The 11,614-nt window shown below is 45.8% G+C and overlaps 1 pseudogene; it reads right to left on the reverse strand.

Moving 5' to 3' along the window:
* Positions 1-351: 351 nt before the first annotated feature.
* On the reverse strand, positions 352-11,614 carry LOC784242 (pregnancy-associated glycoprotein 1-like; annotated as a pseudogene).

The following is an 11,614-nucleotide window of genomic DNA, read 5'->3' on the forward strand; positions in this document are numbered from 1 at the left end:
TAGTTCTGGAGGAAATTGACAATCATGTGTGCTTCTGAGTCTTGTGTCCTGGATTCCCAGAATCATTTTAATGAGTCTCCCATTTCCTGGAAGCCAGTCGGAAGTGGGCTCCTCTCAACTGTGACTCAGACTTGGTTCTAGATCCTTCCCGAACACTGTACACCTCCCAGACACAAACAGAGGCACCCATTTGTTTCAGCACCATTACGAGTAAAACACTTTATTCTTTATTGAGAATAGGGTGTGCAGACCACCAAATACAGTTCACCTGCATCCTGGGAAGGAGTGCTCAAAGGGTGAGTGAGTGTATGTTAGGAGAGGCCTTACTGATTCCTGAACCACTCCCAGCATTTACACTGCCCGTGCCAGGCCAATCCTGTCATTTCCTCGATCAAAGACTGAGAAATACAGCCTCTGGAAGACGTCACCCAGCATCCAGGTCTCTGTAGATGTCCTCACTGTATTCCCTTTAAAGGTGGTATAGCAGTGGCCTCTAGAATCCTGGGAGAGTCAGAGACACACACCAGTCAGCCTGAGCCCTTACCTGTGACTCACACAAATATACAGACTCAGCAATAAAAAATTCCTGGTTTTATTTCCCTCTTTTAGTAAATATCAAGGGATTTTCTCATTAGCAGGGGATATGAGAGTTCATCCACAACCAAATAAGGCCTGACATGAGGTTGTCATGAGGGAGGGTATGGGGGAGGGGAGGACTGGGAGTTGGGGATACAGAGGAATGATAAACCACAAAGTCCTACTGTAGAGCATAAGGAAATATATTAAATATCCAGTGATAAACCACATGAGAAAGAATAAGAAAAGTATTATATATTTCTGTATGTGCATAACTGAGTCACATTGCTGTGCAGCAGATCTTAACACAACACTGAAGTATAGCCACACTTCAATAAAATTTTTAGAAAAGAAAAAGAGTGTCCATAGTTGTCCTCTCTCCCTGTTTATTTCCTTCTGACCCCTGCTCCTTGTTTTCTCTACAGAGAATGCTCGTTCTCCTCCTGCATCCCCACAATCTGTACTTTATTAAAAATCTATTTTTTGTATTGGAGTATAGCTGATTAACAATATTCTGAGTTTCAGGGGGACAGTAAACAGACTCAACCATATATATCCATGTATCCTGGTCGCAAAAATACCCCTCCCATCCAGGTTGTCATATAATTAACCGGAGTTCCCCGTTCTACACAGTAACCCTTTGTTGGTTATCCATCTTAAATAGAACAGTGCCCACAACACGTTATTGAAGATTTAACTTAGAAACTCTGGGAAGCCTCCTTTGGCCCATACTCACCCTCTTTGGCCACTCCAGGCTTGGTTGGGTAATGTACTCTGGTTTTCCAACCCCACAGGTCAGTCCGTAGCCCTTATCACCCAGATTAAGTACCCAGTGCCTCAATGCAGAGCACCTTGGGATGCCATTTGCATGAAATCCAGTGCAGTTTTGCCCAGAACCAAGCGACCCTCCATATGGCTCCATGAGTTTGCAGTTTTAGAATTCCTGAAATTCCCTCCCTTCCTCAAAGTCTTCTTTGAGCCCATCAGCCAGCTCTGAACTCCCCTAGGGAGCTGACATGAAGCCTCCACCCTGTGCCAGGGCTGAGCAGTCACCTTGCACCCTTTATTCACATTAACATCCAGCCTCCCCACAGAGGGGTCGGGTATCCCAATTCACAAAGTGGGCACCCGGCCAGAGTAAGGGGAAGATGCATCCGAGAACTAGGGTGACAATGTAATTTATCATCTAAACCGGGAAAACTGCAAGAAGGGAAGGGAGACTGTTAATCCCTATGGTGGGACAGCACACTGGGAGTGTCCCCAGCCATTCTCCTTGTCACATGACTTATTTAAAGGACTGCTAGAGCTGACCTTCTGGGTTCATCCACCTGTGGGTTCAGATTAAACCGAAGCTCTTTGAACACTGAGTGATCCCATCTCCTTGTGACTCCCACCATGCCAGCATGGCGTGGTATCTCCACATTTATTTCAGGATGATCAGTGTCCCAGACAGCCATTTACTCTCAAGTGGTTCATGTTGTGGGAGTCTCTGGTCAGCCCCAAGGCTCAGCAGCATCTGCAATAGTGTGAGATGGCCTGCAGAGGGCACCCTCTTCCATGCAGCAGCCCAAGGGTTCCTGCAAGTTCCTATTTGAGAACCACCCCTCAGGGTCCTCTCCTCACCTTGAAGATGTAGGCTTGAGCTGGGACTGGGTAGTTGATACCATTGATGGTAAAGATAATAGAGGGCAGGGTACTGACCACAAAACATGAAACGTAGTGCTATTAGAGACAGAGGGAAAGAGGTTGGCCCTGGAGATGCTTCTTGTGTGTGGAGACTGGGAGTGACCCTGGGGCATGACCCTTCACCTTGGAACCCCTTGGCGTGGCGCTGATGAGTTTCTGGATATTATTGACCAGTCTTCTTGGGCCAAGGATCAGTGATATCCCAGTATCCACAAAGGGCTCACAGCCACCAGAACAAGCAATAACCTTTTTTTTCATGGAGATGCTGAGACACAGTATGACTAAGCAGGCATCAAGGCCCCTCTGAGTTTACCCAGAGATGCCCCCTTCCCGACTGTCTTCTAAACAGCCCTTTGTCTCTTGCCCTCTTTTCCTTTGCTCCCAACACAGCACCTTCCTTGACATTCTTGAATGTAGTACTTGAATACACCAGGCTCTTTTGCCCGTTGACACAAGCTGGTCTTCCTTCCTAGAGGAGCACCCTCCCCTTTGACTAGCAAATTTCTTCTCATCTTCCAGATTCCAGCTTAATTGTCATGGTTTCAGGGAAGTCTTTTCCCCACTGATTATCAGTCTCCTTTCCTGACAGTCTCTGTAGACACTTCCTCATGTCTAGCATGTACCAAAGTCACAATTCACTATGTGTGTGTCTCGTTTCCTGTGCATCTGCCTTCTTAGATGGGAGGGCAAGTTTTACCTCATTGCCTCCTTAAAGTGCCTGGCACACAGTGGATACCCAAGGCTTGTCTGTTTAGTGAGTGAATGAAGACTGTGAGAATAATGAATGAGAAACATCCATAGCGCTGTATCTGATTGGGAACAAATAACGGGTCAATCACAGAGTGAAGACTGAGATTCAAGAGGGCAGCTGATTCTCATTATGATGGGAGAGAGGGGCTCCTCTGGGAGGGGGTGTCTGCCAGCACTACTCCTACAACCAGCTCAGACGCTGAGACCCTGGCCAGGAAATACATGACTAGCCCACATAAACTCCAAAGGACGGGTCAGCTTTTGTCTGAGGGTATCACACAGAATCCTATCAATTATGCCTCTTGTTCTCAGGTCACTCCTGGATTCCACCTTCCTGATTCTGTTGTAGCCCCTGCCCCACTGTGTGCCCATGAACTTGGGGTGTCTTTTTTAGTTGTTGCTTTCACATCTTAAGACTCCAGCAAATCTCTCTACACTTCTTAGTAGTTGCTTCCTTAGGAGACCAGTTCTTGTGATTTGTTCAGGACTTTCCCTGTTTTTTATCTGACATTTATCTGTACTGAGAACTTCCTTGGTCAAAGATAGCTCCGGACAGTTGCTCATCTTATACCTCTCTTCAGGCTGGAGAAATTCTCCCTGATCCTCTGTTCATCACACTGTAGAGTCCTCTAGCCATGCTCCACGCCTCACAGGGCAGTGGGTGCAATCCTCTCCCAGCTGCACAGACCTCTCCAGACCCTTTTAGGACCCTGGTAGAGCCCTGGTCAGAAGGCCTGGGGATTATGAACCCATGGGTTGTTTGCATATCTATCTGCTTGTGTGTTTGTTTGTATTTGTGTCTGTATGTGTGTTTGTATGTGTCTCTGTGAGTGCTTGTGTGTCTCTGACTAGCTATGCATGTTTATATGTGTCTCTGTGTATGTTTATATGTGTCTGCTTGTGTGCTTCAATGTGTCTGTGTGTCAGTGTCATTGTGGGTGGTGTATATGTCTGTGTGACTGTGTGTCTGAGAATGTATTTGTGTGTGTCTGCCTGTGTCCATGTACAGTAGCAGGAGCATCACTTGAGCTGACCCTCAGAGGGAGAGGCTTACTGGTCCATGTGTACACTCTAGTCGCCCGTTTGGATCAATGGTGTCCAGTTGAGCGCTCCCTGGTAGTAAGATTTATCCACCCCACTAAACATCACCTCACTGCCTTTCGCCTGCATGTGTAGAGAGAAAAGAGTGGGGATCCTTGGAGGACAGTAACAACAGCACTGTCTGAGAGCTCTGATGGTCCACCTATCAAGGCCCTAATAAGGTCCCCATGTACAGATGCAGAAATCAAGGCTAGGAGCTATTGAGATCTAGACCAAGGTCGGTTACTGGCTAATGAGTGGAACAGAGCAGGTTAGAACCTGAGTCACCTGGCTTGGCTCCACCCACTCTATCTTCTGAAGATGCCCTACCTCCTGCGACCTGAGTGCTCAGACACACTCAGAGGACACAGTGCTGAAGCATATTGGTTTTCTTCTTGTCCAGCTTGTCATTTTTCAGGAAAATCAAAGCCTGGGAGTTCTAAGGGTGTGGGTTCAGGACACCCAGATTTCGCTCTGCTGGCCTATGACCTCTACTGTTCAAAAGGCGCCACACTCAGAAGGGACCCCACCTCTAATCTCCCTGTCTTGAAATGCCTCGTATTTCTTGAACAAGAGGTCCCACATGTTTGTTTTGTGTCCCACACTTTCATTTTTCACTGGCTCTTGCAAATTGGGTTGCTGGCCAGGGCTCCCAGTGGAATACAAATGAGGAAGGAAAGATATCCATCATCCTTCTCCTTCCTTCCTGATCAAATTCATAAGCAAATCATATTGCTTTTTCCTCCAAATTGTTTCCAGTGGCCTTCCATTAGTCTTCCTCCTTGCTCAACCCCCTAGACCAAGTTACTGGTCTTGAGTCCAGGAGTAGGGTTGTGTTCCAATAAAATGTTATTTATAAAGGCCAGTGGTGAAGCCAGGTACAGCCCTGGGGCTATATTTATCCTGGGTTAGATTATCTCTCAGGATTCTTCTTTATCAAGTGTTCAATAATTTTTGTGCAACTGAAAGCATCTTATAGCTAATTTGGAGAAAGGGAGTGTCCATCTCAGACTTACTTGCTCAAGTAGAAGTCAAAAACAGGCTCAGAAATGGCACCTTGATTCTTCAGGTTGTCAAAGGTGGGGATAGCTCCAGGGACGTATATATGTGAGGGTAGTTCAAGCCCAGTTCTGTTCAGTTCAGTCGCTCAGTCGTGTCTGACTCTTTGCGACCCCATGAATCACAGCATGCCAGGCCTCCCTGTCCATCACCAACTCCCGGAGTTCACTCAGACTCACATCCATCGAGTCAGTGTTGCCATCCAGCCATCTCATCCTCTGTCATCCCCTTCTCCTCCTACCCCCATTCCCTCCCAGCATCAGAGTCTTTTCCAATGAGTCAACTCTTTGTATGAGGTGGCAAAAGTACTGGAATTTCAGCTTCAGCATTATTCCCTCCAAAGATATCCCAGGGCTGATCTCCTTCAGAATGGACTGGTTGGATCTCCTTGTAGTCCAAGGGACTCTCAAGAGTCTTCTCCAACACCACAGTTCAAAAGCATCATTCTTCTGCACTCAGCTTTCTTCACAGTCCAACTCTCACATCCATACATGACCACTGGAAAAACCATAGCCTTGACTAGACAGACCTTTGTTGGCAAAGTAATGTCTCTGCTTTTCAATATGCTATCTAGGTCGGTCATAACTTTTCTTCCAAAGAGTAAGCATCTTTTAATTTCATGGCTGCAGTGATTTTGGAGCCCAAAAAAATAAAGTCTGACACTGTCTCTACTGTTTCCCCATCTATTTCCCATGAGGTGATAGGACCAGATGCCACGATCTTCATTTTCTGAATGCTGAGCTTTAAGCCAACTTTTTCACTCTCCACTTTCACCTTCATCAAGAGGCTTTTTAGTTCCTCTTCACTTTCTGCCATAAGGGTGGTGTCATCTGCATATCTGAGATTGTTGGTATTTCTCCCGGCAATCTTGATTCCAGCCTGTGCTTCTTCCAGCCCAGGGTTTCTCATGATGTACTCTGCATAGAAGTTAAATAAGCAGGGTGACAATATACAGCCTTGACATACTCCTTTTCCTATTTGGAACCAGTCTGTTGCTCCATGTCCTGTTCTAACTGTTGCTTCCTGACCTGCATACAGGTTTCTCAGGAGGCAGGTCAGGTGGTCTGGTATGCCCAAGACGCCATCAAAAGGTACACCCTCAGACCCGTATTCCACAACGCTTAGACCGAACAGCTAGTCAGTACTTACAAGGTCCCTTATCTGTGGGAAAGAAGGGTGTTCCCACTTACAGATACAAGAATTGGGGCTAGGACTGGGCTGGGGTGCATTGCCATTAAATCCTCAGAGAAGAATTGAGGCTGGGCTGTGTTTTTGGTGGACCTCAAACGGTTAGACCATGCTGGGAGGAAAATTTGTGTTTCATTTGTGAGAGGCTGTGAATTTTAAAACATCTGCCCCTCTGAAAAACACCACTTGAGTGAGTCAAATTGGCCTTGTGGCTTCTGTACAGGTGGGGTAACCAAGAGTCAGGCCAGGACCCATTAGTGCCCCCTTGTGGACAAAATGAGTCGAGAGCAAGGTAGCCTTTTCTGTCAACACTATGACCTAATGACAGGAATGGAGTGAATTCTCTGTAAGGTACTGTGAATTCTGCATCTGTCCAGGAAGACAGAATCCAAAAACATAGTCTTTCTTGCAGGTATCAATGAAACTGCTGCCTGGGAAATTCACTTTTGGGGATATGTGTGTATTTGTGCAAATGTGTATGAGAGATAAAGAGAGGGGGGGGGAACTACTCAAGTACTTTGGGGAGGCAGGCCATACATTTTATTAGACTCTCAAAGGCACCCTAGAGTGAGAACTCATTTATCAGGCCCCTTGACATCTCCGGCCTCCAGTTTCCACTATGGATACCTGAAGCCCTTGACTGCCCCAAGGATCCCCAGATCATTTTTATCCTGTCCCTAAACACCCTACAGCAATTTTAGTCCTGAAAACCCAACCCAGCTCCACCATTTACCACATGTGTGACTTCAGCAAGGCCCTTGCTGTCTGCACTTCAGTTTCCTCATATGTCTCATGAGCTAATCAGACCACCTGCTGTGTGGGGTTGTTGCAGGATTAAACCAAGTATTACCTGAAACTACCTGGAACAGTCTGTGAATATAAAAGTAGGTGATTTATTTTTTTCCCCTTTTCTCGCTCCCAGCAAAATGAGTCTTGAACTGCTCATGGGCAGAGGAGCTGCAAGTCCACACCTCAACCCACTCCCTGGGTTAGCTAATCTGTTTGCTTGTGTGTCACCATGGGCACTGCCTCCCCAGGGACAGGATCCTGTGGATAAGATGGTCAATACCTATGGGAGTTAGGCTAGGAAGGGTCCTGACAGACGGTCCCGCACCTGTTTTGCAAGCAGGGGTCACTCCATAGCCAGTCCTGACTCAGCTTCTCTTTACATGTTTCCCGAACAGTGTCATAAGTAATAAATCCCTTCATGCTCCCAGATCCATAGGCTACCCAGAAGGTGTTTTGGGTAGGCCGGAAGGTGGAAGACTTGTAATGTCTAAACCTAACTTGTGTAGCTGCAGACACAAGAGATGAGTGTCATCAGGTGCCAAGGATGGAAACAGGGTGGCAGGGCAAGTGAAGGATGGTCCGGGTACAGGGTGTCTGTACTCACAACAGGCTGGACTGGGGCAAAAGAGGGAGGGCACCCACAAGTCAGATGAGCCTGTGTCAAAGATAACCTGGAATTCCTGAGGGGGTGTTCCATTGGTGATGTTACCCATGTAGAGCATCTACAGATAGAAGGAGGGAGTAGATTAGTGAAGAACTGGCTACCCTCTATTCCCACACTGATGTCTCCCTCTGGGTGCTATGTATCTCTTGAGATCACTTTCCAACCACTGTGAAGCTCACAGCCTTTGATCACAGAGGTGCTTGCATTTGATTTTTTTTTTTTCCTATGCTACATTGTATGCAGGATATTGATTCTATGACCAGGCATTGAAGTGGTACCTCCTGCATTGGAAGCTCAGAGGCATAACCACTGGGCATCCGGGACCATTGGACACCCAGGGAAGTCCTGTTGCCTTCATTTGAGAAACTCTGTAGTCTCTCCAAACCCAGCCTTTTCACCCCCTTATCCAGGAGGTCCTTCTTGATCAACCCCAGCCACTCCCTCCAAACTCAGATCACATCCAATCAACACCACACAAGTGACCCTTTCATTTGACATGTATTTACTCTTTGCCTATCGCTCAGGCTGGCATGGGCATTCTTGAAGACAAAATAAGCCATTTTTATAGTTGAAAAACCGTAACCGCTGTGTTGGATTCTGATGGCCTTACATGGAATACGGGTTCAATAACTTTACTGTTGTGGTTCTTGCATCTGTGGAAACTGAATTCCTCTGCCTGATTATTCACAATTGCTTTGCAGTTGGTTCTATCTTCTGATCAGTGGTGGTTCACTCTTCATCTGTAACTAGTTCACTCCCTTAGTTCAGAAGGAATTGCTGCTGCTGCTGCTGCTTTGATGAGTCGCTTCAGTCGTGTCTGATTCTGTGCAACCCCATAGACAGCAGCCCACCAGGCTCCACAATCCCTGAGGTTCTCCAGGCAAGAACACTGGAGTGGGTTGCAATTCCCTTCTCCAATTCAGGAAAGTGAAAATTGAAAGTGAAGTCACTCAGTCATGTCCGACTCTTAGCGACCCCATGGACTGCAGCCTACCAGGCCTCTCTGTTCTTGGGTTTTTCCAGGCAAGAGAACTGTAGTGGGTCGTATTTCCCTCTGCTCAGAAGGAACCATCTCCCTCAAACCAATGACACATCTTTGACACAGAAATGGATGTTTACCTGCCACCTGGAAATTTCTGAGCCCAGTCACCAAGATAAGAGTTGAGGATGATAGTGCCATCTCCTCTGGGTGGGGCCTCTTTGGCCCAGTGCTTCTGCTCCTGCAGGAGCCCCAGCCCCAGCCTCCCACCTGGCATCTCCAGTTGAGCCCCAGTGGTAGGCTAGAGCACCAGGGGGTGCTTTGGAGCACCATCCTCCCAAAACACTCACATCCATGATGTTCCTCAGGGGTGAATAATTATATTTGAGCCACAGGAAGAAATCTGAGACAGTCTGTAAGCATGTTCCTTGAGGAAATTGCTCAGCATGTTTTTTTCACTGAAGGTATTTCTCATGGTCTTCACTTTCCTTAGAGGTATTTTTTCACTGAACATTTGACAAAGAAAACAAATAATATGCTACAATTAGGTGTCATTGTCAAGGTATAACTGTCATTGCAATGGCACCGTGTATTTTCTAATCATTTTTATGAGTCACCTTATTATCAGAATTTTATGGATCACTTCAGTTCAGTTGCTCACTCGTGTCCGACTATTTGCGACCCCATTAAGTGCAGCATGCCAGGCCTCCCTGTCCACCACGAACTCCCAGAGTTCACTCAGACTCACATCCATCGAGTCAGTGATGTCATCCAGCCATCTCATCTTCTGTTGTCCCCTTCTCCTCCAGCCCCCAATCCCTCCCAGCATCAGAGTCTTTTCCAATGAGTCAACTCTTCTCATCAGGTGCCCAAAGTACTGGAGTTTCAGCTTCAGCATCATTCCCTCCAAAGGTATCCCAGGGCTCATCTCCTTCAGAATGGACTGGTTGGATCTCCTTGTAGTCCAAGGGACTCTCAAGAGTCTTCTCCAACACCACAGTTCAAAAGCATCAATTCTTCAGTGCTCAGCTTTCTTCACAGTCCAACTCTCACATCCATACATGACCACTGGAAAAACCATAGCCTTGACTAGACGGACCTTTGCTGGCAAAGTAATGTCTCTGCTTTTCAATATGCTATCTAGTTTGGTCATAACTTTCCTTCAAAGGAGTAAATATTTTTTAATTTCAAGGCTGCAGTCACCATCTGCAGTGATTTTGGAGCCCCCCCCAAAATAAAGTCTGACACTGTCTCTACTGTTTCCCCATCTATTTCCCATGAGGTGATAGGACCAGATGCCACGATCTTCATTTTCTGAATGCTGAGCTTTAAGCCAACTTTTTCACTCTCCACTTTCACCTTCATCAAGCGGCTTTTTAGTTCCTCTACACTTTCTGCCATAAGGGTGGTGTCATCTGCATATCTGAGTTTATTGATATTTCTCCCGGCAATCTTGATTCCAGCCTGTGCTTCTTCCAGCCCAGGGTTTCTCATGATGTACTCTGCATAGAAGTTAAATAATCAGGGTGACAATATACAGCCTTGACATACTCCTTTTCCTATTTGGAACCAGTCTGTTGTTCCTTGTCCAGTTCTAACTGTTGCTTCCTGACCTGCATATAGGTTTCTCAAGAGGCAGTTCAGGTGGTCTTGTATTCCCATCTCTTTCAGAATTTTCCACAGTTTATTGTGATCCACACAGTCAAAGGATTTGGCAGTCAATAAAGCAGAAATAGATGTTTTTCTAGAACTCTTTTGCTTTTTCCATAATCCAGCAGATGCTGGCAATCTGGTTCCTCTGCCTTTTCTAAAACCAGCTTGAACATCTGAAAGTTCATGGTTCACGTATTGCTGAACCCAAAGACATAGGTTTGAATAAAGATTCTGTTCTGTAATGCTGGGTAAGCCATATGACCATGTGGGTTCTCAGTCTCCCCTTTGGTAAAATAGTGGAATGTAATGATTCAAACCCTCCAAATAGGATATCTTGGGGATAGTGAAGTGATGGATATAAGGTGTCTGATAAATAGGAAGTCTCAACAATGACAGCCACTATCATTGCTGTTGCCATTCCACTGTATCCTTCTCATAGAATCTCAGGAAAGAAGGCAGAAGGGGGATTCCTATCCTTTTTTACAAGGGAGGAATTAGAAATGCAAGAGGCTTGTGAATTGGCTGTGGTCACACTGCTTGTCAGATATAAAACAGTGTATAAGTAGCTCTCCCAATGTTTCTCCAAGTTGAAAGAGAAGAAATAGTTGAAAAAAGAATCCAGGAGATAGGGAACAAGTTATAGAAATGTAGAGGCTTGAGAAGGAAAGATGAGTCAAATGAAAAATTAAAAGAAAACAACACAGAGAGAAATACACTCAGAGCCTTCCAAAGAGATGGAGAGATAAATGACAGTGATACAGAGATGCAGACATAGACTTATACACACTGAAGTAGAGAGGGAACAAAGAGAACATGCTAAATAAAATGTAGAAAAGTGCTATTCCACAGGACCACACCTACATCTGCATTGACTGTGCACTGAACAATTGCAAGGAGTTCCAATTTCAATAAGTCATGACATGACTGGACCCCAAGAGTTGTGCAGCTATGCAAATCTACACCAAGACCCTGGGACCCACAGTTCCTATAGAAAAGTACTTCTCAATAAGTAAAGGTTGAACTTTAAGATTGTCAAGGAAATATTCCATTCCCTTCTAAAATGGATGAATATAATAATCAGATGAAAAGAAAAATTGCAGAAATTAATATGATGTGGCTTACAGTCTCCATACTTACATGACTCTGCAATCTGAGAAGGCCACCAGGTCGAGGAGCACAAGCCACTTCAT

The sequence above is a fragment of the Bos taurus genome, chromosome 29 (assembly GCF_002263795.3).
Source record: "Bos taurus isolate L1 Dominette 01449 registration number 42190680 breed Hereford chromosome 29, ARS-UCD2.0, whole genome shotgun sequence".
In the NCBI taxonomy this organism is placed as follows: domain Eukaryota; kingdom Metazoa; phylum Chordata; class Mammalia; order Artiodactyla; family Bovidae; genus Bos; species Bos taurus.